Raw genomic sequence first — 26,952 nt, forward strand, 5'->3', positions numbered from 1 at the left:
CCTGCCGTGCGCGGATGACAAGGCCAGCTCGTCATAAAACAATGAAAAGCAATAAAACCCAGCGCAGGACGGGAAAACGCCTAGCAGCCATGGGGTTAAAGGAAGGCTCCCCAACCTTCCAGAGACGCATCTGAGGTTATAACCTGAGGGGAGGCTTGAGTTAGGAAGGATAGGCCTCGAGACAGGTTTTGTGGCTAAATCCACCAGTTGAGAGCACCGATCATCTTAGGAGTCACCTATATGATGTCGTAGAAGGATCCGCTGATTTGAATCCACTGTGCGGAGCGAGCCTCTTGACGAGGACGCATACGGAGACGACAGTATGGAACTAGAAGGATGCAGGAAGACATCATTCCGAGGAGAGATTTGAATAGGCGCACTGAAAGAGACTTTCTTGTGTGCACATTTTCTGCCAAACATAGGAGTTTTTGTTGTCCCTCCTGCAATAGGTAAGCTTTTATCAGGACCGTGTCTAGGTTGTTTGCACTATCACTGCTGTCACTGCTGTATTTTAACCATTTTAAACCTGTGCATGTTTAGAACTTAGGAAGATTGTGCTAAAACAGTGGTGCTTAATTGTGGCACATAGTTCTTTTTAAACTTTACTGCTATCGCAGTTTGGGGGCATTCTTACCTGGAGGCGTGTGTCCTGGGCTCAATCGTCACTCCTACCCAACCTGGTCCGACGCGGTAACCAGTACCGTTGCACGGAGGGCGGGGTAGGGAGAGCCAGGCAATTTCGGGGGGGGGGGGGGGGGGGGGGGGCTGATAGCGGTCTAGCTGCTGGAGTAGGCAGCTATTTACAGAGATGTGTCAGCGACCGAAGGCAAGCCCATCTGCGCCAGTCCACGGCCGTACGGGGCCCGGGGCCAGAACCCCCTGGTCATGGCGGAGTGAGCTACCATTATGACCGCCAGGAACTATACAATCTTCGCCCCCATATCCAAGATGGCTGCGAACATAGTATTGAGGGTAACAGCACAAGTGGGGGCTGTAGCTTCTGCCCATTTACATTAGGAGAAGGGAGGGAGGAGGTGGAGGCGACTAGGAAGCTCACCTGCTGCTTACTGAATTGCCGTTCCCTTAGGAAACACAGATTGGAAGTTTGTGACCAGCTGGTAGACACCCAGTGTGACTTAATGTTCCTCACGGAGACCTGGCTGGATGAGGAGTCGGCCCCGGATATCTTAGAGGCAGTCCCTAAGGGCTATGCTATTAGCCGAATCGACAGAGTGATCGGTGGGGGGGAATAGCAATTAATTATAAACACCCCATTCAATGTACTAACCTGACTGATAGTGAGGCTGGGGCTTTTACGATTAAAGTGGAGTTACACAGTTAAGGGGGTCCTAATCTATAGACCACATGGTACTTCTAAGGGCTCGTGGTGAGCCTGATGGATTACCTCATTCAACCGGCACTGCGATACGAGCAATTCGTAGTTCTCCGGGACCTCAACTTGCACTTTGAGGACAGTACCTGTACCGCAGCCACTGAGCTATGTTAAGAGATGGATACACTTCAACTCAGGCTCATATCAAACACCCCTACCTACATAAAGGGACATATGTGGACGCCCTGTTTGCTAACTGGGAAGGCATTGTGGTGCGCGCCCCTGTCCCTGTCATCTGGACAGACCATTTCTTGGTCCCCTTTGTAATACAACAATCTGGATCTAAGTATAAAAATACTGTAAATAAGACTATAGTTAGTCGAAGATGGCTTTTTTTCCGCAGGATCTTTTTAGTAAAGCCCTAGTTCAGGAAGGCAATCCGGGTGGCACTGATGCTGAAGTGGCATGCATGAATCTGGAGAGAAGGATTACGCAGGCCTTGGATTGCACTGCCCCCTGGGCACAGAGGAGACCGGGCAGAGCTCAGAGATCTGCCCCGTGGTACTCGGATGTCTTAAGAACAGCAAAAGCTGGGTGTAAACGGCTGGAAAGGCAGTGGAGGGCTGACTTCACTGAACAGAGGAAAGAGTGTTATAAAGTGGAACTCAGGAAATATCACCACTTATCAGAAGGGCCAAAGCTGCTCACTATCTGGAGAGAATTGACTCAGACAGTAACTCTACTCGGGAGCTATTTAAGGTTTGTAAGGAGGTATCCTCCCTTACCGCCTTAACGGCACCGGCTGTGGGTTCAGAGGAGTTCTGTAATCGGATAGCAGAGTACTTTTCCGATAAAGTGGAAAAAATACATGCCACCTTCCCGGTATCGGCCAGAATAGGAGTTGAAGGGACTGAGGAGAGCGAACCTGAGGAGGAGGGAAAAGGGCTGAAGGAATTTCTGATGCCCATCCCTGAGTACCTTATTAAAATCTACCTCAGTATTAAGTCTGGCTCTCCCAAGGACCTGGCACCACCGAAAATGCTGAGAGGGAGTCTGGAGTGCCTGGAACCCTACATAAGACATTTGGTGGAGACATCCTTTAGGACATGCAGAGTCCCCAGCTACTGGAAGGAAGCTGTGGTTTTGCCGCTCCCCAAGAAACCGCATATTGGTCTAGACCAATTAGACAATCTACGACCAATCTCACTGCTGCCTTACTTTGCGAAGGTGGCAGAAAAAGTGGTGAATGACCAACTGACACCGCACATCGAAGAAGGCGGTCTTCTCCACCCTACTCAGTCTGGGTTCCGAGCGCGGTATTCCATTGAATCTGCGCTGCTCTTTGCCACCGAATCCATCAGGCAGCTGGTGGATGCAGGTCAAACGGCGGCCTTGATCCTGTTGGATCTAAGTGCCGCCTTTGACACGGTATTTAACAACAAGGGGTGGTGATGGACAGAGTTTCTGAATTAAGCAGAATACTCTCACCCAGTCAAGAGATCAGGGCTTGATCCAACACCGTTGTTTAGCTCACTGCACCATCCCAGCTCAGAACCTGGCTATATGCAAATTAGTCTGTCCCTGGCCCAGTGCATCATGGGAACAGGGCAGACCAAACTACCAAGCCAATTCTTTCACTGGACGGAAACAAGCTTCCGGGGACCGGTTTCTGGCCTTTGACACGGTGGCCCACCACACGCTGGTGCAGCGCCTGAGAAAGAGAGGGGTGGCAGGGAATGTCCTGAGCTGGTTAAAATCCTTTCTGTCTGGGCACTGCTTCCAGGTGAGACAGGGAGATCACAAATACAGAATCATCAGGCTGAGGCAGGGAGTGCCGCAGGGATCGACCCTGTCCCCGACCTTGTTCAATCTTTATGTCGCCCCTGTAGCGGAGATTGCCGATGGGTTTGGGATATGGGTTGTGTCCTATGCGGACGATACTCAGATAGTGGTCTCGCTGACTCAGGCTCCAGAGATGGCTGCATCCAACTTCACGGCCTGCCTGCAAGAACTGGCTACATGGATGGCAATGAATTGCCTGAAGATGAATGGCAGCAAGACAGAGGTATTGGTGGTGGGTAGGGCTCCGACAGTGTGGTCCTCTGCATTGTGGCCCCAGAATCTGGGACCAACACCAAAGCCCTGTGTGCAAGCAAAAAATCTGGGAGTCTGGCTAGACTCGAACCTCTCTTTTGACTATCATACCAGGCGGGTGGCAGGCACTTGTTTTGGGGTTTTGAAGGTACTGAGGAAAACGCTCGACCTTTTACCCGCGGCAGCCAAAAAGACCATGGTCCACGCCTTGGTGACGGTGCGCCTAGATTATGGCAACATTCTCTATCTAGGTGCGACGACCAAGAGTATCCTCCGTCTGCAGGGAGTACAGAATGCGGCAGCCCGCTTAATTCTGAGGCGATCTAGAAGGTCCTCTGCAAGGGCAGCTCGGGCGGTACTACACTGGGCGGCACTACACTGGCTCCCAATTAAAGAGAGATTCATACTTAAGGCACTGTGTGTCTGTCACGAATCCTTCAGGGGAGAGCTTCACCTTATCTATCTGAGCTATTGATCCCCTATGTCCCTACTCGTCAGCTAAGATCAGGTGGGGTGGGTCTGGTGTGTGTACCCGCCACCAAGAGAGCGAGGATGGGGGGGGGGGGGGGGGGGGGGGGGGTCAGTCCTTCCGCTTATTGGCATCCAAACAATGGAATGCGCTCCCGGTGGACCTTCGGATGGAGGTCCAGGAGAGCCGATTTAGGAAAAACTTAAAAACGCACCTCTTCCCTTGTGATATGTAGGGTAGTGGGGGCGGCTAGCACCTCTTTGGCAACTGTAACGCAGCGCTGGGTCACGCTGTTCTTAGTGTAATCATTGCGCTTTATAAATGTGCAAATAAAAATAATAATAATAGGACAGCTCCCAGGAATATTATCTGCTGAGAAGGCTGTAGAACTGACTTGTCCGGGTCGAGGGTAAGGTCTAATCTTCTGAAAAGCCGCAGACAGGCTTTGGAAGACCTTCTTGCGCTGTCGAGAGAAGGTGATTTGACGAGCCAGTCGTCTAGATAGGAAAATACTTGGTGATGTATTTGTCTGAGGTATCCAACCACCGGAGAAAGGCATTTTGTGAAGATGCTGATTTGAGCCCAAAAGACATGACCCGGAATTGGTAAGGTCTGCCCGCTACAACGAACCTCAGAAACTTCTTGTGCCTTCTGTGGATAGGAATATGAAAGTAGGCATCTTAGAGGTCCTAGGATACCATGTAGTCGTTCGCATTGAGAAGTTGTAGGACTTCCTGGATAGTGACTATGCAAAATTATTGTTTTTTCACGTATTTGTTTAGACTTCTTAGATCTAGGATCGGTCTCCATTTGTTTTCCTTTTTTCGCACTAAGAAGAAACGAGAGTAAAAACCATTTCCTCTTTGATGGACAGGTACCCACTCTATAGCACCTTTCTGGAACATTGATGATATTTCCAGGAGCAAATGCTTGTGATTATTATGTTGTGGAGGCGTTGGTGGTGGAGTTTGTACAAATTCCAGAGAATGTCCGAACTGCACCAGCTGAAGAACCCAACGATCTGTTGTGATTTGACTCCAATTGTGAAGAAAGTGGGAAATGTTTCCTCCCTCTCTGGAAGGTGGAAAAGAAACAGAGACTGGTGGTAGACGGAAGTCATTGACGTTGTGCGGAATCCTTCTGCCCTCCGGCTTCTCCGCAAAAGGAAGACTTGTTGTAAGAAGTCCGTGCTTGCTGTCTCTGCTACAACTGCGGTCTGTATTGATGGTTAAAGGAGGAATAAGAAGACCTATATTGTTGGTAACTTCCTAAATTAGAGTATTGCCCTCTGCTCTTTGAGCCACGAAAAGGGGTGCTTTTATATTGAAGGGTACCCAGGGCTCTGGCCGTATCTGTATCTTTTTTAATCCCTCGGAGGGCCTCATCAATATGGGTACCAAAAATGAGTTGTCCGTCATAAGGCATATCAAGGATTTTTGTTTGAATTTCAGGCCGGAATGTCGTAGCCTTAAGCCATCCTTGGCGCCTCAAAACTGCCGCCCCAGCCAGTTGGCGGAAACCAGTTGATGTGATGCCCATAGCACAGTCTATAATTTCAGATGCTGATCTTTCGCCCTCTAGAAGCACCTTTCTTGCTTCGTCCTTAGAATCTTGCAGGAAGGACTCCAAGTATGGTGCAATATCTGACGAGATTAGACTGTTGTAAGACCCAACAGCGCTAATGAGTTTGACGCTCGCACTGTAAGCGCTGACATAGAGGAAAATCGTTTCCCAATGTTGTCCAAACATCTGCCCTCTTTATCCGGGGATGCTGAAAGTGGGGCAGAGAAGTTTTTTTATTCTGCGTTGAGAAGCCTGAGTAATCACCGAATCAGGCTTTGGATTCCCAATGAGGCAGGCTGAAGCGTTGTCTGAAGCCCTGTATTTCTTGTCCAATCGTTGTAGGACTGGGGGTACTGTAGCAGGATTTTGCATTATTTTGATGCCCTGATCCCAAATATAGTCTATGATAGGCATAGACCTAACAGATTTCTTGTAAGGTTCCTTTAAATCATAAAGGAAACAGTCTTGCTGGTGAGAGGGCATTGGCAATTTGAACCGTTGTGCTGCTCTCTCCAGGAGATTATGGAAAACTCCTATATCTTCTGGAGGTGAGTCCGCCTGAGGAGGCATAGGCGATGATGGAAGAGGAATAACATAGTTGTCCCATTCGTCATGGTGTGACTGTGTATCTTGAATCTCACCCTCTTCCTGTTGATCGTCATCATCCGATGATGGAATAGGTGGTATCGGAACCTCAATGGTAATAGGTGGCGGAGGTGGGATTTGTGCCCACTGTGGCAGCGACAAAACTGGAGCAGGAGACGGTGCAGAGAAAGGAAACCTTTTCCTGTAGTCAGAGATCATAAATTGCAGGTCAAAGACCAAGGCTGAAGGAAGACAAACCATTTGTTGTTGTTGCTGATGACTGTCATCATGATAGTACTCTTGATCCAAGTCTTGATTGTCATAATCAGAGTCTTTCTGATACTTAACATTAAGTTCAGAAGGACTTTTTGCAGCCCTAAACATACTGTCCTCATCCTCATCCTCTTCCAAAAGGTGCGAGGGGGGCAATGGTTGAACCCTTCTGGGTGATGTAAGAGGGTGGCAGCATCAGTTTTGTAATTTTATGATGAAAATATGTAATTTTCATTCCTGTCGTCGACAAGGCCATCGTCGGTATAGACGTCGTCAATGAGGAATCGTCGATGGTTGTAATAGACACTACCGTCGACTAGGGACTTTTCGTCGTCGAAGCGGTACACTCTTCGTCAACGTGCGTGTCATCGACGATGGGCTACTCGTCGTCGACGCTGTCGTCATCGTCAAGGAGGATTTCTTGATCATCGACGACAAAGGGGTACAAGCCACGCCGACGAGACTGAGCGAGTTGAAACTGTCGACGAAGTCACTCCAACAGCAATCTGTGGATATTTTGTTGTCGCCAAGGTAGTCGTTGACGAGGTGGTCATCAACGGAGCTGTGAAAGGATTCTTGAAAGTGTGTTTTCACCCTCAGAGGTGGAGTTAGAGGGCCTGGAACTGGTTTCTTCGACCCCTGAAGGGGGTTAAACAATCCTAGAACCACTTGGAGTTAATTTTTAACACATTCTTTGGATGCACTGGAAGCCCACGGCATATGGTCCAGCTCGCTACCCATACGTCTGGCCGCAAAAGTGTTGACTTAACAAGCAAAGATCTTGTCCGCGAAACACGATGCACTAGGCGTGAAAAATCTTTCCCAGGGCAGTTGCACGTCAAAATTCTACAATCGTCAAACCCTACCACACTTTTTATCATCCACCATGAAGCCATCAGTGAAACATCATTTAATGAGACTACGTTTTGGTCTAATCTCCCAGATGGTGTATAAGTATGGCCAGAGGTATAAGGAAGATACACTCTCTCTACGCCCTTTTTGCGGCAGTGAGGAAGAAACTGTAACCCACGTTATATGCATTTGCAAGACCCTGCGCCCCTTGCAAATCTTTGAGCTGGGACTAATTTGGTGCATCCTCAATGTGCGGACATGTCAAGAGGCTCTAGAGGAGTGCATGGAGGATTACTCTGCTCAGATGGCCGCCCGTTTTGTAAAATTTATGTCTGCAATCAAATCGATCGCTATGAATTTTAGCCATGCCAGACACAAACTCTTTCCAACCGAGAATGATAATTGTTAAAATATCTTTTTGTAAGAATTGCAATGATTTTAAGTAATTGTGCAATAAAATGTATCTCATCTTATCTCTGAGACAAAGTGAGCACGAGTGACTAAGTGAAAAGTACTGTATCCACGATATCTGATGGGACAGGGTTGTCATGTTCGATAGTTGCCAGAAACCATTCTCACCCTGGTAAGAAGGGTTCATAGTGGCACTGTGAGCTAGCTGGTATATAGGTGAAAATACCCAGTGGGGGTGTCTGGAATCAGTCTGGACACCAACCCACATTTTATGTTGTCTAAACGCGCAGATCCTATATAGATTTATAGGAACTACACAACATAGCGCCGCCAACGTTGGTTTGTTTTTTATGTAACTGTGGAATCTGAGTAGTTCAGTCGTGCTTTTCTCAGAGACACCTTTTCACATTTATTTTATTCAATTGTTTGTGGGGGCGCACCAAACAGAAGTCCAAGGAGAGTATTGTTCGTGTATATAAAAAAGTTCTTTATTTATTTTTATCCGTTCTTAAAATACAAATCACCAGGCATTTTACAAAAAAGATCAGCCAACGCGAACATGGCGTGCAGGTGGTCAAAAACAACAGCAGTTAAAATGGTCAAGGAAAGAGGTAAAGGCAGCATAAATATGACCACAGAAACATCAATATGCCTGTGCAGTGCCAGCTTACAGGTTGGAATATAGCTTCAGTGCCTCTACGCTACCAGTAATTGAAAGGAGAGTGCAAGATCCATGCATACACATATGAAACAGTAAAAAAGTAAAAGTATCGCACAAAGAAGAAGCAAATAAGTAAAACAAGTATTCACCCAACACCAATAGGGCTGGCTGTTGTATACTGAAAACAGTTCCTCATCAAGCAACACTAAAACAGCAACGCAAGTTTACACTCAACGAACAGGCAGAAGAACAAGCTTCACCCATAGGAAAAGCACAGGCCCCAGCAGTGCAAGCTTTCACTTATACAGTAGTGATACGGCACTGGCAAAGGAAATTCAGCTTCACAACTACACATGGGTCAATTTAAGCAGTTGTTCCTAAACACTGCAAACACCTTTCAGACATAGAACATATAATCCCGGAACCTGCAGTGCAGGTTTCTCTCACACACAGAACCAGACACCAGCACCAAACATTTCCCTCAGATATGGAGTAGGCAACATAACATGAGCTCCAGCACACAGGCAGCAGCAATGTATGGTTTCCTCGCACCTCAAGAACCTCAGAAGTGGAGGTAAGCACATCTCTGGTATGTTCACCAGTTTCTACGTCCAGGATAATGAAGTCTCAGAATGAGTTACAGGACTGGATGCACCATGCCCTGCCTCCCAACCCTTCTGGAATTCATTATTGGATACTGGTAATCATTTCATTTATCTCGGTGTGGAGATTAGAGGTCAGGATACTTCCTCGCCAGGATCAATCTTCTTCTGCCAGAAGCATTCTATAAGAGCAGCCTGAAGCTAAGCCTGGGATGGAGTGTCCTCCCCTACTTGTTGGAGAAAGAGAGCCCCTATTCCCCAGCCAAGCCCCAGTTGTTGATCTCAACTGGAGCTATCAAGAACAGTATAGGGCAACAATGTCAGCTGAACCTTGAACTGATTACACTGAACCTTTCATAAACACATGCAGAGAATTATTTAAGTGCTTATTGGTCGGTTTGCAGTTCCTGTTCTTGGTCTCCCAATGTGTTTCTGAAGCTCATATTAGTAGACCGGTCCTTTGGTTCAGTCTCATAGTGAGCAAGGCTTACACAGAACTCCAACTCGACTAAAGTTGGGAGTCTCAGAGCAGAATCAGAATAACTGTGTTCCATCCAGTGCTTGGATGGCAGTGCCAAAAATATTTGTACGCGCTGCCAGGTGACGAATCAGTTTCCATGGATGCTGCTCATCCAGGATGCAACGTCCTTAAAAGCTGTGCCTGGTGATGTCGGGTTTCTTGGTGAGGGAGCTGATGAGCTGGGAGTCGTCTGCATAAGATGCTATGCTGAGTCTGTGTTTTCTGACAATGGTTGCAAGGGGGGGCCATGCAGATGTTGAAGAGCGTGGGGCTGAGGGAGGATTCTTGGGGTACTCCGCATCTGATCTCTGTGGGTACGGAGAGATAGGGTGGGAGTCTTATTCTTTGTGTTCTGCCAGAGAGAAAAGAGCGAATCCAGTCCAGAGCAGTCCCCTGTATGCCGGTGTTGTGGAGTCTGGCAGCTAGTGTGCTGTGGGAGACGGTGTCGAAGGCTGCTGAGAGGTCTAGAAGTAAGAGAGCTGCGGTGTGGCCTTGATTAAGGAGGGTACGGATGTAGTCAGTGGCGGCTATGAGGGCGGTCTCGGGTGCTGTGGTTGCTGCGGAATCCGGATTGAGATGCGTCGAGGATGTTATTTGCTTCTAGGAAGTCCGTTAGCTGGGTGATGACGATTTACTCTAGGACTTTGGAGGCGATGGGTAGGAGAGAGATGGGCCTGTAGTTTTTTAGGTCAGTCAGGTCTGCAGAGGGCTTCTTGGGGAAGGGTTTGACTTTGGCGTGTTTCAAGTCGTTGAGTGCGCAGTTGATTGTCTGCTGTAGTTCTGGTGCGGAGGCGGCCCTGTGGAAGATGTGTGGTGGGTAGGGGTCAGTGCGTGCTCCGGAGGCGATGCTTTTCATAGTCTTTGCGGTGTCTTCTATGGTGACATGGATCCAGGTGAGGATGGTCGGCTGGGTGGCGTCGCTGGTGGAGGGTGTTGGATTGGTGCCGTTATCTTGTTGTCGAAGTTGTCGTAGAGCGTCCTGATCTTGTGGTGTAAGAAGGAGCAGAGTTTGTTGCAGAGGTCCTGGGAGGGAGGGACGTCAGTGGATTTGCTGTGGGGTCTGGTCTTGTATGATGGTGAAGAGTTCTTTGGATTTCTGGGAGTTGGAGAGGATTCTGTCCTGAATTAAGTTTCTCTTCCTTGATCTGATGAGTTGGTGTTGTGCCATGGTGGCGGCCCTGTCTGAATGGATGATTATCATTGCAGCAGCATTTTGTACCAAACCATGGATGAATTCTTTAGGAGAGTCAGAAACAAGATGGGTGATCTCTCTTTCGGTGCCATGGTTTACCACCCTAGTGACACTTAAAAGAAGAAACAAAATCCCTAGCTAATAGGCCTGTGTTCGTCATAGATTTACACTTGCAGCACAAACTGTAAATACGCACTTTAAACCATAGACCACATATCTACCTGGGGGTAAACAAAGTACACCTCAGGGAAAAATAAGAGTACAATTAAGCCATTCTGATTTTAAGAGATGCTGCAGTATGCTGACTTTGTAAAAATTAGGTTGAGATTTCTAGAGTACTTCTACATGGGCCAGATGCATCAACAAACAAACCATTTTGCGCTTTCCTAATTGCGAATCCTTACGATTCACAATTAGAATACCACAATACATAATACATGAAAGTGTGCTTAACACTTTCTGCGATTCCTAGAGGATCTCAAATGACCTACCTCATAAATATTATTGTGGTAGGTCGTAGTTTGCTACCCCCTATGAATCCCAAATATCACGCGGATGGTGGCCTGCTGGGGTCAGCAGACCACCATGTCCGTGATTGCTTTTGAATAAAGCAATCTTTTTTTTGTAAGGCAGCCGGTTTTCCTTTAGGGCAGGGGTACTCATAGTACGGCCCGCGGGCCGCCAGCAGCACGACAAGCCTTTCCTGGCGGCCCGCGGACCTTGCAGACACTTTACCCATGTTTTAAAAATATATATCAAAGAGTCAGCAAACACTGCGCGACGCTGAGAGACTCTGCTGCTCTGTGGGGGCCCGGCATTCCAGTGATAGTCAGAGTGCAGCTGCAGGGGAGCTAAGAGGTGAAATACAAAAGGCTCATTAACATACAATTGGTCTTTTAAAGACATGTCAAGTGCGGGGGCTGTGTGTGTGTGTGTGCCAGGAAGCTGTCTCAGCCCGGGCACACACAGGCAGGGTGAGATGAAGAGGGCGAGAGAGGGAGGGTGACAGAGGGAGGGCGAGAGAGGGAGGGAGGGAGGGAAAGGGAGGGAGAGGGAGGGAGGGAGTGAAAGGGAGGAAGAGGGAGGGAGGGAAAGGGAGGCAGGCACAGAGGGAGGAAAAGGGAGGGAGAGGGCGGGAGATCGAGGGAGGGAGGGAAAGGGAGGCAGACAGAGGGAGAGGGAGGGAGGGAGGGAGACAGGGAGGGGAGGAAGAGCGAGGGAAAGGGAGGGAGAGGGAGGGCGGGAAAGAGAGACAGAGGGAGAGAGAGGGAGAGAGGGAAAGGGAGGCAGGCACAGACAGAGGGAGAGATAGGGAGGGAGGGAAAGGGAGCGAGGGAGGGAAAGGGAGGCAGACAGAGGGAGAGCGAGGGAGGGAGGGAAAGGGAGGAGGAGGGAAAGGGAGGGGGAGAGAGAGCGAGGGAGGGAAAGGGAGGGAGAGCGAGGGAGGGAAAGGAAGGAAGAGGGAGGGAGGGAAAAGGAAGGGAGAGGGAGGGAGGGAAAGGGAGGGATGGAGGGAGAGGGAGGGAGGGAAAGGGAGGCAGACAGAGAGAGCGAGGGAGGGAGGGAGGGAAAGGGAGAACAAGGGAGAGAGGAGGGAATGGGAGGCAGACAGAGGGAGTATGAGGGAGGGAAAGGGAGGCAGACAAAGGAAGAGCGAGGGAGGGAGGAAAAGGGAGACAGACAGAGGGAGAGGGAGGGAGGGAAAGGGAGACAGACAGGGAGAGCGAAGGAGGGAGGTGGAGAGAGGGAGACAGGGAGGGAGGGAAAGGGAGGGGGAGGGAGGGGGAGGGAATGCGAGGGAGGGAAAGGGAGGGAGAGCGAGGGAGGGAAAGGAGGAAAGGGAGGCAGACAGGGAAAGCAAAAGAGGGAAGTGGAGGGAGGGAGACAAGGAGGGAGGGAAAGGGAGGGGGAGGGAGTGCAAGGGAGGGAAAGGAGGGAGAGCGAGGGAGGGAAAGGGAGGCAGACTGAGGGAGAGCAAGGGAGGGAAAGGGAGGCAGACGGAGGGAGAGCGAGGGAGGGAGATGGAGGGGGGGAGGGAGAGCGAGGTAGGGAGGGAAAGGGAGGCAGACAGAGGGAGAGTGAGGGAGGGAGGGTGAAGGAGTGTGAGGGAGGGAGAGCGAGGGAGGGAGAGAAAGGGAGGCAGACATGGAGAGGGAGGGACGGAAAGGGAGGGGGAGGGAGAGCGAGGGAGGGATGGAAAGGGAGGCAGACAGAGGGAGAGCGAGGGAGGAAGGGAAAGGGAGGGAAAGGGAGGCAGACAGAGGGAGAGCGAGGGAGGGAAAGGAAGGCAGACAGAGGGTGAGTGAGGGAGTGAAGGAAAGGAGGGGGGAAAGGGAGGCAGACAGAGGGAGAGTGAGGGAGGGAAGGAAAGGAGGGAGGGAGGGAGGGAAAGGGAGGCAGACAGAGGGAGAGGGAGGGAGGGGGGAGGGGGAGCGAGGTAGGGAGGGAAAAGGAGGCAGACAGAGGGAGAGCGAGGGAGGGAAAGGGAGGGTGAGGGAGTGTGAGGGAGGGAGAGCGAGGGAGGGAGAGAAAGGGAGGCAGACATGGAGAGGGAGGGAGAGGGAGGGCGAGCGAGGGGGGGATGGAAAGGGAGGCAGACAGAGGGAGAGCGAGGGAGGAAGGGAAAGGAGGGAGGGAAAGGGAGGCAGACAGAGGGAGAGCGAGGGAGGGAAAGGAAGGCAGACAGAGGGTGAGTGAGGGAGTGAAGGAAAGGAGGGAAGGAAAGGAGGGAGGGAAAGGGAGGCAGACAGAGGAAGAGTGAGGGAGGGAAGGAAAGGAGGGAGGGAGGGAAAGGGAGGCAGACAGAGGGAGAGGGAGGGAGGGAGAGGGAGACAGACAGAGGGAGACAAAGAGAGGCAGAGGAAGGGAGACAAAGAGAGGGAGAGGAAGGGAAACAGAGGGAGACAAAGAGAGGGAGAGGAAGGGAAACAGAGGGAGACAAAGAGAGGGAGAGGGAGAGAAACAGAGGGAGACAAAGAGAGCGAGAGGGAAACAGAGGGAGACAAAGAGAGGGATAGGGAGGGAAACAGAGGGAGACAAAGAGGGATAGGGAGGGAAACAGAGGGAGACAAAGAGAGGGATAGGGAGGGAAACAGAGGGAGACAAAGAGAGGGATAGGGAGGGAAACAGAGGGAGACAAAGAGGGGGATAGGGAGGGAAACAGAGGGAGACAAAGAGAGGGATAGGGAGGGAAACAGAGGGAGACAAAGAGGGATAGGGAGGGAAACAGAGGGAGACAAAGAGAGGGATAGGGAGGGAAACAGAGGGAGATAAAGAGAGGGCGTGGGAGGGAGACAGAGAAAGGGCGAGGGAGGGAGACAGAGGGTGGCAGACAGAGTGAGGATGGAGGGTGACAGACAGAGTGAGGGAGGAGGGTGACAGACAGAGTGAGGGAGGAGGGTGACAGACAGAGTGAGGGAGGAGGGTGACAGACAGAGGGAGGGAGGAGGCGAGAGTGAGGAGGGCGACAGAGTAAGGAGGGCGACAGAGTAAGGAGGGCGACAGAGTAAGGAGGGCGACAGAGTAAGGAGGGCGACAGAGTGAGGAGGGCGACAGAGTGAGGAGGGCGACAGAGAGGGGGAAGGAGAGAGAGGGAGATAGAGAGGGAGAGGGAAGGAGAGAGAGGGAGACAGAGAGGGAGAGGGACGGAGAGAGAGGGAGACAGAGAGGGAAGGAGAGAGACCGAGGGAGAGAGAGAGAGAGAGGGAGTGAGACAGAGTGAGTGAAACAAAGGGAGAAATAGGGAGAGATGGCGGGAGAGAGAGGTTGAGAAGGGGGGGGGAGAGACAGAGAGAGAGAGATGTGTGTATGCTGGGTCTGGTGGCTCAGTGGACGAAGGCGTCCGCTGCAGGGACCTGTGTTCAACCTCATGATCACAGTTTTTGTTGTTGCTCTAGCCCCGCCCCCTCCCCCACTGACCCCGCCCCCACCAGTGCAGCCCTCGGACACAAACCACACTGTAAATTTGGCCCCAGAGAGAAAGTTTGTGAGTACCCATGCTTTAGGGAAATGGGATGCTTTACAAAAGAGAAAATAAAAACTTTTAATTTCATTTTCTAAGAGCAGGCAGTGGTTTGTGGAAAGAGAAGCCCTAAACACGCCCCTTTCTAATAGCAAATCGCAAACCCATTTTGCGATTTGGTAACAGGTTACATAATCGCAAAATAGTTTTTCCTGCATCAGAAGAGCATTTTTTTGCGTTCGCAAACGAAAGCAAAAACTGCTTGATGCATCTGGCCCAAAGTCTCAAGTAAATCTGATCTACATTTTGTGGTTAAATAATGTAAAAATACACCGAGCCTTTGACAACAGAATCAGTTACTCCACAATCGGCTGAAAAAACACATTATGTAACTGTAAGGAAATGTCTTTTGGTATGATCACCATAAAGTTTTGGACTGTTGCTGCTGGTTTTTCAACTCAGTAGTGCACTAAGCACTATTAAACAGGCCTAAGCACCAGTGGACTCATATTACTTATGAGCTCACATACAATTGGCTTTAGTTAATTTACTTACAAGTCCCTAGTGTTTGGTACTCAGGGCCTGTAAGTTAAAGTGTCCCTCGTGGACTGCAGCACTTATGGTGAACCTATGACTGTGACAAGGCAAAGCAAGACTCCCAGCTCACCACAGCTGGTTGGCAGAGCAGATTTCGAACTGCTAACTTGACTGTCATTTAAACTAATAATAAAGTCAAGACTTTCCTTTTTACTATATATACATCACCTCTAAGGTAGGCCTATTGAGTCTTAAGGCAGGGTGCTGTATGTTAAAAAGTAGGACCTGGGGGCATGGCCAACACAGCCAAGATGGTGGACACGTCTTAAAGACGCTCCAGAGGCCATCTTAGTAATCCATTTCCATCCTGGCAGTCTGGGTGCCCTGCCATATTCAATGCCTCCTCCTGCCTTCTCCTACCTGGCGAGGGCAGCCCCTGTCTACCCACCGCACTCCTGAGGGGCCAGAACCGGATGGAATTAGTTTCAGGCCTGACTGCCCGAGCCTTCTCAGGATTGGCAGTACCCGGAGCCCTTGAGACAAAGAGGGGTGGGACCAGGAGCTAATATTTAAACAGGTCCTGCACACGTGGCTCCGAGGAGAACTTGTTAGCAAGGGGAGTGCAGTTTCTAGAGAGGGGATGGAACCTGGAGGCCCCGCTGTAAACATTTTCAGGAGTAGGACTCCTCCTGACAAAAAATTCTAAACCTGTAGGCATGGCTACTGGAATAATGAGGCATGGGAGGACCAAATTACACGACAGGCTTGACTAAATTGTGTGGGAAGAAAATGTAATGTTATGTTATGCCGCTTATTTTGGGATTGCATTGCTTCATTAGTTTGACTTTTTTTTATACACAGTAACACTGAGAAAAGATTTCACCCCATCAGCACCAGTTTATCACCAAAATACAGCAATTCACATCGGAAAGATGTCAAGTCAACCTTTGTGAAGGGCATTCCACTCTGGAGGAATACGTGCTGCCACATTAGAAGCTCACCTGGCCCTGACCATGAGCAGCAGGAGTCCCTTAAAACCCTAGCGGTCTTGTGCAGAGTTGAGAAGTTTACCCATGCTGCTTTCATCTCACCCCCTCCCTTACATTCCTCTCTTCTCTCCCAACCCTGGATCCCTCTCTCACTTTGCAGGCCATTTTCTTTCACCCTTTTTACAACTTCTGAACTCTCCCCATGCAAACTCTCACTTCACCTATAATCACCTCTTGCCATTCGGTCTTTTCACTGCCCACATCTCTAACAGATTCTCACATTTAACTCATTGCCTCTCTGGCCCCGTCACCTCCAGTGCCCCTCAGAACGTCTCATTCACCTCAAGTCTCTCCATTCAAATTTCTGTCTATTTGTATCTCGCACCTCTAGAGTCACCCATTCATCTTTCACTTTTCACCTTTGTTCTTCCACACCTTCTTGAACCAACGTCCCTCTCCCCGGTTACCTCAGCACCAGTGCCTAATTTAAGCAGGTGGTTTCCAGTGCTCCGCACTAGCACCTAACTGTGCACCCCGGCACTATGACAGGCTTTCACATGGTGGCTCTGTCTGTGTAATTTAGAGATGAGAACAACAGCTGTTTATTAATTCAATTTACATTCAAAATTATGTACTCCTGACACCCATGCTATTCGTATAGCTATGGGGGCTTGAAATAGTCTGAATAGTCACACTTGTACAAGTATTATGGTTGGTAGTTGCATAGGCATTGCCATTGGCCGCGCAGGCAATGGGTGGGTGGTTAAAGTTGCAGTGACCTACTGGTGATGGCCCTGTCACATGTTTTATTACACATTAATCACTGCTCAGCACCCACCCCGGTACTCCCTCTCTTACCCTATTGCTGCTGTCTCTCACCCATGTTGAATCAAATTACCTTTTTAGGTCACAGATCATCTCTCAGCTATCTTCTCTCACAGTTTAACAGTAGCCCTCAACTTTCGTTCACACTCAATTCTTGCGTGTCTGCACTTTCCTTCGGCACTTCACATTTCTCCTCATCCCTCATCCCTTCAATCGAATTTATTCACTCCCTTGCTGTCCTCTATCATCCTCTCATCTCTCCTCACGGAGCATACGGGTCGGACCCGTATGCTCCTCTCAGCCTGTACTACTCTGCTTATTGTTCCCGAACTCAGGAAGGCATGAATTGTCTGTCTCGAAGTTTTGATGCAGGCCGCGCGATTATGGAACTTGCACCCTCCTATGCTTTGCTCCACTAAGAATCTATTATCCTTTAAAAAGATATAAAAACCTGGCTCTATGCTCTCTAGGTTACCCCATTTGGCTGATTCTCCTCCCCCTTCTGTGTGTAGGCAGAAGCAGGGGAGACACTATACCTGACCTTTGGGGGGAAGGGGGTGCTACCACCCTAGCACTGGTCGCGCACGGTGAAACAGACTTTTTTTGTGCACCCCCCGTTACCTCCTGCTCAATGAATTCCCTCACTACCACTCACCAACAATGAGCCTCATCTCTCTATAACACCTTTCTGACAAACATTGGACTTTTTCATAGCGCTGCACATAGTTTACTCACAATCAGTTCTGTGATCTGCATGATACATGTTCTTAGTGCCAGGAACATTAACAATCTACACTGTGTAGGTGACAAGGGTGCCCATTTGAGTGCACAGCAAGCGATGCAACAGTGTGAGTAGGGTATGAGGAGTTACTGCAGGTTGAGTGAGGTGACCATATGAATTTGGATGCGGATGTAAGTGCAGAGTGGGACAAATTAATGCATGGTCAGGGCTCGACAAATCATAAAAAATGCTCTAGACCTGCAGGTCTAGTAAACTACAAAATCTCCTCGACCTAACTTAAATGAACTTGACCTCAAACTCTGAAAACAGAGCAAATGTGACACGGTAACAAGATTTAAAAGCATTTTTATTGCTCATTTACTTTGTGAGCAATAAAGATGCCTTTAAATCTTGCTATCTTGTCACATTTCCTCTGCTTTCAGAGGCAGAGGTCAAGTGTCAAGTTTGTATTCCTACTCGCCAGAAAGGGCGAGTAGGACCTAAAAATAGCTCGTCCTTAATCAATCTCACTCGCAAATGCGAGCGAGTGAATTTTTCGAGCCCTGATGGTTAGTGATGGGATTGTTTGAGTGAGTTACAGATTGAGTAGTGAGAGGGACAGGTGAGTAAAGTGTCACATGAGTGCAGGGTGTGTAGTGTGCTTGTGTGACTGCGGGGTGAGGTATAGGGTGAACAGTGCAAGTGCATTGTGAGTGCAGAGTGATCACAGTGAGTGCAGGGTGAATGGTGTGAATGCATGGTGATCAGTGTGAGTGCATTGTGATCGCAGTGAGTACAGGGTGAGCTTGAAAGTGAAGGGCGAAAATGAGGAGTAAGTTGTCTGAATGTAGGGTGGATTCCCAGACACTTGAAGTAACTAAGCATGTTAATGATGGTGGGATAGGGTTTAAGATGTTAAACTATTGCTATTATGGCATCAATCAGGGATCGAGGGTGGAAAAAATAAATAATAGGCTGATCCTGCAACAAACTTTCAGTCCTATGGTTAGGGTTGCCAGCTCATAATTTTGATGGCCAGATGGTACAAAAGTAAGCAGTCACCTAAAGCCGTATTTTCAGCATTTATCTGTGCGTACTTAGAACAGCAAATATAAATATAAATCACTTTTAAGTGTGTTCTAGGGCTGCCTCAATGATCCATGACTGATCATTAAAGAGAACAAAGACAAAAAAGTCACATAACAAATGAATAGATACTTTTTTTATTAATAGCTCTATTAAGTGTCAAGAGGAGGTCTTTGCAGGCTCGGGCCCCATGCTCTAGAGATACTTAGTTTCTTCGAAGAAGCATTCAGTTTACGCCTCAACAAAAAGAAATCACTCCTGGTTCCTCTACGGGACGACAATGCTCTGACCGCCTTTAGCGAAGGCATCCCTATCCGGCGGCTCAATTTGTAATACCCGAGGGTGCACGTTGTGACGGTGATGACCTCAAGAGGGCTCAAAACCTAGCCCCACTTCTACATAGCACCGGGGCCAGTCTTGCGGCATGGTGGATCTCCCATTGAATCTGCTCGGCAGAGTTCCATTAACAAAAATGGTGATTTGACATTCTTTTCAATACACATTGCAAATTTCCTGATCCTTACCCTGAACACTTGGTTTACAGAGGTGGCGGCAATCCTCTGCTCAGGGTACAGGGTACAGGGTACATGTTGTCGTTCGGTGTATGAGGAAGGGATCAGGGCAGTAGACATTTGCCTATACTATTGGGCATCCCAACTACTGGTTATAAATGACTGACTGACGGGCGGATGGGACGACCAAGCGTATCAATGTGAGCTCTGTAGCATAGGACTTGATGGAGTGATGCACTACTTCTATGGTCGTCCCCTCCCCATAACTATCCCAGAGGTCGCCAGGGCAACCCTTCTGATATGGAGAGGGGCCCTTCATTTTATAGGTTGGCACGTTCGTCTGATGGGACAAACCCCCTTATGGAGAAGTCATCAGCTACTGCAACTGACGAAACTCCAGGGGTTCAATCGATGGGACCTAATCGGGATCTCCATGCAGAATGATGTCCAGTGTGATACCACCATGTATTTCTTTACAGACCTCCAAGACCAGTTCTCTCTTTTCTCCACTATTTCACCAATACCTACAGATATGCCATACCTTTAACAAAGTATGCCAAGCTACCAGACTTCAACTCCCGGAAGGCACGCCAACTGATAGGTAGATTGGACTAGGGTGGTATTTCGCAAATATACAGTGCTCTAGTGAATAATGCACCTGAGCCCCTGGAGGCCCTACGTCAGAGGTGGGAGGGCTGGCAGGGAGAACTGAATGAGGCTGATCGGCAGGAGGCCAGCATGGCTCCCATGGAGCTGATGATTTCTGCCTTACTGCAACGGATTCAGCTACACTACCAACAGCAGACATACATGACCGCCCCCCCACCCCCCAAGACATTGGGCTAGGCAAAAATCCTGACCGATCCCAGGTGCGCCTGCTGCCAGTCCCCAATGGCTGACTACTTCGACATGGTTTGGCTGTGGCCCTTGATAGCCCAGTATTGGTCCCGGTTAGGAACCACCCTCTCGACTGTACTGGGGACTACTCTACAACTAACTGCGAAGGAGGAGCTGCTGGATGTGCTGGACGAATTGGGTAGGTCTAAAGGAAGCAGAGCTTTGATTGGAATGGGATCCCTGGCTAAAAAAGACTTCGCCGGCGCCTGGAACCAATCTTCCCCTCCAAAATGAAAGCAATGATGAGTGGGGATGGACTGGTGCGTAAAACAAGAGGGACCGATCTACATCACCCTTAGATGTCCAGCAAAAAAATTTAAGATTTGGGGTAAATGGTGGGAGTTTTATGGACTTTCCTCATCAGTAGATTCTCTGTCGACTCATATAGTCCGGTTTACGGCTGGGGACGGGGGGGGGGCTGCGGATGGGACAGGGATGATGTACTTTGGGTTTTATTATTGTTTCTTTGTATTTGTTCTACTGCTTAGTCTGACCGATATACTTAAACTCAATAAAATGTGTTGATAAAAATAAAATAAAAAATAGGACCTGTCCTAACAGCAATCGTTTTTGCAGTAGAAAGGCTAGTAGTTCCTTTGGCGAGCACAGGGTTACATACTAGCATCTTGACTGTGATCACTTCAGAATGGGACTAATGTAGTTGATACTACAAGGTATCAAAACAATTGTTACATTAAACTTAACGCCAAGTCAAATTTAAAGTAACTTTAGAAAGTGGCCCCTCAGTTGCCCAAGTTTGCCAGTGACTGTTGACTGTTGCTGGCCACGAGATAGCCTTCTGCTCTCTTGGGAGGAGGTGTGCCAGACTCAGGAAGGAAAAGTGAGGACTTCTCATTGGAAGAGATGTTACCTCTACCTGGCAGGAAGACCAAACAGAGTTTAAGCCCAAAAGGCAAGCTTCAAAGAGGAAGCCACCTTTGAAGGGCATATGAAGGACACACACGAAAGAGGTAGATCTTTTGTTCTCGTAGTCAGGTTTGCGTTGGGGAGAGACAAGGGGAAAACAGCTACCAAACCAGTTTTCCTGTGGACGTATAGCTCTCAGGTAGCCACACCTCTCGGGTGGGCTACCAAGCTCCAAAGACCAAAAGTCAGGGTTCTGCCATCTTGGGAGTGGGCAAAATATTGCATTCAGGGATAGCTAGATGCCACACTATGCAGGAGACCTGTTAGTCAATTGGCTAGATGTCACCACATCCCTGCCTTACAATGGCACCTCTGGCACCCAGACCTTAGATCAAATCTACCCTGGAGAGAGGACCAAAGAAGGATTCGCGTACTGCTCTCAGGACCTAGCAAAAAAAGGCTGCACCAAAAAATAGACTGCACCTAGTGATCCTTGGGCTTGTAAAGAGTAGACAATGTCTGAGGTGCCCTGCTCGAGGAAAAGTAGTCCCAGAGCCTCAGACAGAAGGATTGACTCTTAGAGTCAGTTGGCTGACTTGCTCTTACAGGTACAGGGCCACAAAAGCTGAAGAAGCCTGCTTTGGCAAGTAGGTAGCCACAATTGTTTGACTGTCACTGAGAGCCGAAGCACAGCTTGGAAATCCAAGTCTCCAAGCTCAAACGTTGCATCGGAGTCTGTTGAACAAGCGAGAGTCCTCAGACTGTGTTTGGTCACCCAAGACGGGCACTTGCCTTAGTTAAAGGGAATTGCTTGCTGGTTGTGCTGTAATAAGAGACCAGTAGCAACCGTTTTCTGGCTGGACTTCAATCGAACTTCGAGGGACATCGACAAATGTGGCCAAAGTCAACCTACCATGTTTCTAGACCACAGGGTAGCCCGGGAAACCTGCTGTCACAGGATTCACATCCTCAGCATCCTTCAACATCTCCAGCATCTTGTATCTCTTGCATCAGGACCAATCTATTGATGTCTATGGTGGTTCACCCATAGAGCCTGAAACGGCACTGGAGATTACTTTGACTCAAAGGCAAGTGTCCTGCCAAGCTTTATTTGCCCCTCTGTCCTACATCCTGCCAGAGTAAGTGGCCGAAAGTGAGGCAGAGTAGTCAGACACAACTTTGCAAAAGTTTTCAAAAATGTCCAAGTAACTGCTAACTGAAGTAGTAGCCAATGCTCATTTGCTATTTGAATGAAAAGCAGTGATTTAATATTTGCTCAATAATTTTTATCTCCTGAATCCTCCTATAGATTTTGTTCATTTTGGTGCCTAAACATTGATAAAAAATAAGAGCTATTTTTATAAATGAGTGTCTGATTTTCTTTGTGTCATGTTTTTCTTATTCAGCTGTATGGGTCCTTCGAAGTGCTTTACTCTTATTCCTTGGACAAAGAATAAAGTCCGACCGCTCAACCCAGGGTTAAACTGAGGTTTGCAAACGAGCCTGACTAGACCCAAGAGGGGGTTGTGAGTTTATTATAGTGTGAGTCTCACAACCACACCATGTAATATACCGCTTTCCTCACAGTGACATTTTGTAGACACTCACTCACCTCCGTTCGGGTCATATCTCAAGTAGCTAAGATCGAAAGTCAAGAAAAAGATGTTAAGAATGAGGCAAGTTAGTACTAGCTTTATGTGTAAAATGAGGGATATTAAAACCGTTTTTAACACATCTTTTGATTGACTTGTTTAATACCGTTAACGAGTAACACAACTACAGAATAAACTGCTGGCTGCAAATACAGTATGCATGTGCAACATGATGTGAAAAACGCGGTCAGTGGTTAACTTATGCCTATACATAGGTGAAATTTTGAAGGTGGTGGAAGGACGAGCAGGGTGAAGAAGGGTGGGCAAACCGCTTTTGCGAGAAAATCATTGGAGGACGCTGCAAATAAGGAAAAGCAAACTCCACAAACACAGGCAGAGGGGTGGCCAGGTTTCTTTCAACACGTACACGAAAATACAACGGACTCTATTGTAGACCTGTAGTTCAAAAAGACAGAGGCTATGTACAAAAGCACTGAAATAAGTTGTCAAAAGAAATGCGTCAACCACATTAGTCTTTGGTAAGTTGTGCATTAGGAAGTAAAGTAAAGCATGCAGCACCTAACTTTAAAAGCTTCATCGAGCTCATGCAAAGTACAATGCACGTATGTCACTGATGCAGGTACAATTCGTGACAGAAAAAAAACATTATTTTACAAGCTGCTGATTGTGAAAATAAGGCTATGAGACATTATGCTAGTGGAGGAGGGTAACTAGACAGGCACGGAGGAAAAGAATACCTAATCCGTTCACAACCCCAGTCAGATGAGCCCGAACTAAAGAGATTTAATTTCACGACTGCTATGTACAGATAGCTGACATTACTAAATGCTGCTCTAATATCAACTTGTTAAATTTGAACCGAGACCCAGCATATCAGTATACTAGGCCAGACTAACTGGAGTCAAGAGAAATATTCCGGGAGCTGTTTATTTTTAAATAGGTTACAAAATATTACTATAATTAAATGCAAACAATTTAATTGAAAAATAAAAGCTCCCAGGGGCAAACTTAAAAGAAATCAATTATTTCTTACAGTAATCGTTAAAGTTTTGAAAATAAAGTCACTTAACAGACCAGAACACAAGAATAGTGCTTATAATACCAAAGGATAAGGAATGGGGTAACTGATATAGAAGTATGCCAGACGTGCATCTCACACAACTAGCATGCAAACTGTTGAGATAGCAGAGCTGGGGCAGCAGCCTCCAGAAGGGTTCTAAAGTGCAGCACTGAAAAAGGTCGACTTTATGATTAAATTGATCTTTGGTGGCATTTTATAAAATATTTTATTGACATTTCTTCTTCATAATATTGCTAAAGTTGCCATGAAGGCTATTAATTTTTTTTCAGGAAGTTTCTGAAAAGCAGACTGCGTATAAGTCCTAACATTTTCTCTTCTTTTTCAGGACGCACTTTTCCATGATGTTATGTTTTGCTTCCAATAGAGCCAGGCAATTTCTAATCCTTTAACTTTTATATATACTTAAACATAACATAACACTTAACATTAAGACTTAACATGTACCTTACTCTTCTTCATCGAAGCTCTCTGGGGACGCTCTCCCCTACTCAGCATTATCAATGCCTCCCTAACCCAAGGCATCTTCTTGTAAACTTTCTTAACAGGCCACACCCTCCCACTACTAAAGAAACCTACACTAGACCCCAATGTACTCGCCAACCTTCCTTCAATTATCATTCATCGGCACGTTCACTGAAAAAGCAGTCTATGTTCAACTCAAGAATCTCATCAATGCTAACCATCTCGTTCACGACTAACAATCTGGCTTCAAACAGCACTGCAACACAGGGACAACTACCTTACACATCATAAATGATTCTGATTGATGTCCACTTGACTAAAGATGAAGATGCCCTTGCCTCCTGATATTGCTGGACCTCTCAGATGCCTTCTTCACAGCTGACCACCCTCATGTGTCAAATGGAATACATCATCAATGTCCTTCACTGGTTCTCCTCATACCTTTCTATCAGTTAGGTCACATAAGCGCCTCCAAGTCCCAAAAGAACCAGCTCACATGCGCAGTCACCCAATGTTACATTCTGTCATCTTCGGCTCTATATTGACCTGCTTGGTACTCTTCTTCAAGATAAAATTATCAGGATTCACCAATATGCCAATGATAACTACTTGAAAGTCTCCTCTGCTTCAGATAACAAATACCTACAACACTGCATGCACATCATCCATACGTCGATGTCCAGCACCTATCTGTATAATTGGAAATTAATTTGATGCTCATACGATAGTGCACAGAAGAAATCTAAACTTCAAGGAAAGAAGAGCTATTGAGTTCTCAAACAGCTTCACCACTGCGACTCCAGCCAAGGCCACCGCGAAATAGGTGGCCTTCTGTCAGCCCAGGAACCAGGAGGTGGCATCATAAGAGCCAGGACGGGGGAATCACACTATGTGGCAACCAATAAAAAAAAAAAACATCAGCAGATAATGACAGAAAATAGAACACAGCACCGGCACTGTAGATGAATAGATAACGTAGAACAAGTCAGAATGAGGGAGCGAAGCAGTTTGGCAAGACTGCTGCAAATGGCAGTCAGAAAAAAGATCAAGGGAGTTGAATGTTCTTCAGGGATAGGATTATGGACTGAGTTATAATAATAGGTTTGCAAAGATCACAGGTGATGACATCGTACAGTGATCACAGTGCACAGACTTACCTTGAAACACAGTGCCTTGGAAACAGGAATTACGTGACCCAGGATTTGGTCAACTGATGCACAGTTTCGGTCAATATGAATATAAAAACCTATTGTCCATAGACTGTAGCACATTATCATCATCAGGCCAGTGTCTATACCAAAGAAAAACCAAAAGGTGGTGATGGACAGAGCGTTGATAATACAAACACTCAACCCCAGTCAACTGATCTGGGTTTAATCCATCACGTTCTTTAGCTCACTCCGCCACCCCAGTTCAGACATGGCCATAAGCAAATCAGTCTGACCCTGTGCCTCATGAGAACAGTCCAGCCCGAAATGCCAAGCCATGTCTTCCCTGAACCGGAATCAAGCTTCCCAGGACCGATTTCTAGCATTACAGCCGTCTTCAGCCGGGCTTGCTTGACTCCAGTGGCAAAGTGAGCAAGGGACTCACGTCTGAGCATACCCTGCCAACTTAGGGCGAACAAAGAAAAACCAAAGGTGGTGATGGACGGAGCGTTGACAATACAAACACTCACCCCAAGTCAACTGATCTGGGTTTAATCCATCACCGTTCTTTAGCTCACTCCGCCACCCCAGTTCAGATATGGCCATATGCAAATCAGTCTGACCCTGTGCCTCATGGGAACAGTCCAGCCCGAAATGCCAAGCCATGTCTTCCCTGGACCGGAATCAAGCTTCCCAGGACCGGTTTCTGGCATTTCAGCCGTCTTCAGCCGGGCTTGCTTGACTCCAGTGGCAAAGTGAGCAAGGGACTCACGTCTGAGCATACCCTGCCAACTTAGGGCGAACAAAGAAAAACCAAAGGTGGTGATGGACGGAGCGTTGACAATACAAACACTCACCCCAAGTCAACTGATCTGGGTTTAATCCATCACCGTTCTTTAGCTCACTCCGCCACCCCAGTTCAGATATGGCCATATGCAAATCAGTCTGACCCTGTGCCTCATGGGAACAGTCCAGCCCGAAATGCCAAGCCATGTCTTCCCTGGACCGGAATCAAGCTTCCCAGGACCGGTTTCTGGCATTTCAGCCGTCTTCAGCCGGGCTTGCTTGACTCCAGTGGCAAAGTGAGCAAGGGACTCACGTCTGAGCATACCCTGCCAACTTAGGGCGAACAAAGAAAAACCAAAGGTGGTGATGGACGGAGCGTTGACAATACAAACACTCACCCCCAGTCAACTGATCTGGGTTTAATCCATCACGTTCTTTAGCTCACTCCGCCACCCCAGTTCAGACATGGCCATAAGCAAATCAGTCTGACCCTGTGCCTCATGGGAACAGTCCAGCCCGAAATGCCAAGCCATGTCTTCCCTGAACCGGAATCAAGCTTCCCAGGACCGGTTTCTAGCATTACAGCCGTCTTCAGCCGGGCTTGCTTGACTCCAGTGACAAAGTGAGCAAGGGACTCACGTCTGAGCATACCCTGCCAACTTAGGGCGAACAAAGAAAAACCAAAGGTGGTGATGGACGGAGCATTGACAATACAAGCACTCAGCCAGAGTCAACTGATCTGGGTTTAATCCATCACCGTTCTTTAGCTCACTCCGCCACCCCAGTTCAGACATGGCCATATGCAAATCAGTCTGACCCTGTGCCTCATGGGAACAGTCCAGCCCAAACTGCCAGATCTTTTGACTGGGTGTGAGTGTTTGATTGATTCAGATGCTCCGTCCATCACCATCC

At 48.1% G+C, this 26,952-nt stretch overlaps 1 protein-coding gene across 3 annotated transcripts in view; it reads right to left on the reverse strand.

The window, feature by feature from the left end:
• The window catches only part of NEDD4 (NEDD4 E3 ubiquitin protein ligase), a 1,992,497-nt gene that overhangs the window by 1,593,992 nt on the left and 371,553 nt on the right, over positions 1-26,952 (reverse strand). The window lies entirely within an intron of this gene.

Source organism: Lissotriton vulgaris, chromosome 2_1, assembly GCF_964263255.1.
Source record: "Lissotriton vulgaris chromosome 2_1, aLisVul1.2, whole genome shotgun sequence".
Lineage (NCBI taxonomy): Eukaryota > Metazoa > Chordata > Amphibia > Caudata > Salamandridae > Lissotriton > Lissotriton vulgaris.